The following is a 2,099-nucleotide window of genomic DNA, read 5'->3' as shown; positions in this document are numbered from 1 at the left end:
CCGAGTGTCTGTGGACCTCGGCTGCTGCTATTAAACTCGCTAAAGATCCACAAAATGGCCTCTGTGCGCTATGCACTTGAAAACGAATGCTGTACTGTGGCAGAGTTCATTTCTGCTGGGATTACTGGTTTTTAGCCCAGCCCATGGATGTTTAAGTGATGAGAGAATTCAAGGGTTTATGCAGAAACTACTACGTGAACTACCAACCTGTCAACGACTTTGCTCAAGGAGCCCCTGCTCGACGTGCGTTAATTACAGAAATTGTAATTAACGCATGGAAAGCGGTACGGACCATAGTAATTGTGCGTTTTATTAAGCCAGGCATCGTGTCTTATGGATCTCGGGATGCCGAATAAAACTTTATAGTTGACCCGCCAGAAGAGTCAGAGAAAATATCAATAACGAAGAAGAATAAAGATTTTTAATCTTGTTTTATAATGTGTACATTTTTGGGGGGAAAAACTGTTTTTCAAAACTATTATAATTAATGCTAACCAATAAGTTTATCCATTGCGGAGGGGGTGACACCCGTACGTATTTTTGTCGTGTTAAGAATGCGGTCGTGCTGTTGCATGTTTGGCATCGTTGCGTTTTATTCGTCGAATCCGGTACGGAGAACGTATCGTGAGTATCTATCAAATTTGCGGAAATTTAAAAGTGACTGTTGGTTCATGGATGAATTAATTCAAAAATCCCACCAAACTTTTATTAACTATGGCTAATATTGTCCAATAAAACGAAAGTTCTGAGCTGAGTGGTCATTTTGGCGATTTCAATACGTAAAGGCATCTTTTTCAGCCAATCGGTGGCCTCAATGGTATAAGATGGCTACATAACCACATCTCCGACATATCAAGTCGGAGAGACCAGCGAAATTATGGAAATACCCTTACCGATCATAAGACATTCGCATATTTTACAAATAACACTCAAGCCCCGACGCCTCTGACCCAAAATGAGTTTGAAAGATCTCAGACCGGCTAACACCAACCGATCTCGGGAGTCAGCAACGCGGTCGTTCCGGAAGTCTGTCGAAGAGATGAAGGCGTCACCTGGGGGTACCTAGAAGCATGCATGTGGCGCGACAACTCGTGGCGCATCTTAGCGGCTGTTGTCGGCAAATTTGGATTGCATCTCGCCTTCAGGAAGGCTGCAAAGGCAGCTATTGGCTCGACACTCAGTCATACAGTAGTACCGACAGGCGAAGAATCAGTTGCTCGAGAAGTTCCCTCAGCATCGGGCCACTATCGAGAAGCCTCTGCTCATGAAAGGACAAGTTCTTGAGCGCTATTGCCTGTAGGGGGGTCAGGAGCATTTGTTAACAAAGCTCCCGCGTGCACGTAGAAGGTCCTCAAGCAAATGATCGTCTATCTGTATTTGACTGCTGTTACTCCGTCAGACTACCAAAAAAACTGGTGATGTGCCTAGTTTTCATACTTAAGTCAACCGTGTCCTGGATCGAGTCGCTCAAACGGCTGGAGAGACCGAGCGTTTGTGGTCGGACGCGAAGGTGCACAGCATACCAACGGAAATAGGGTGTGTGCTCATTGGATCTTCGACCGGGGGAAAACGAGCATGACAACAACAAACCAAACCGTCGCGTCTGTGTTCAATACCCTTGGTAAGATCATGTAGTCGCACGCGTCTGGAGCAGTCGAGACCCTGAACTACCGGTTTCGATTCATTTCTTAGATTTATTTGACTCCGGTACGCTGACGAAAATTCATTTCGTCGTGTCGGCTCTATTCAGCTCTTCATCCGGTCTGGAGACGCCACATCACAACGTGAACGAACGAGTACACGGCACTTTTATGGCGTACCTGCAGAAGCCGTACCCTCTGTTGAAGGATCTTGTTGGGAACGGTCCAGCAATCTAACACATTGGGGCGTATACACGCGACAAAGCCTTCTACGATAACGATTTGATATCATGATCATCGTACCCTTGCTGGCTGCACAAGCGCAAACGCCATGACAGCGCCGCTCCATAAAGAACCTCAAACAATTACACTCAACAGCCCATGCATCTTCACCAAGTATCCTCGATTGAGCAGTTAATTCAGGTTAAACAGAAGCTCGACATGCGGCTCTCCGAACGA

Source organism: Phytophthora parasitica, assembly GCF_000247585.1.
Source record: "Phytophthora parasitica INRA-310 unplaced genomic scaffold supercont2.285, whole genome shotgun sequence".
Taxonomy (NCBI): domain Eukaryota; phylum Oomycota; class Peronosporomycetes; order Peronosporales; family Peronosporaceae; genus Phytophthora; species Phytophthora nicotianae.
The sequence above is the reverse complement of the archived record's forward strand: the minus strand, read 5'-3'. Positions refer to the sequence as shown.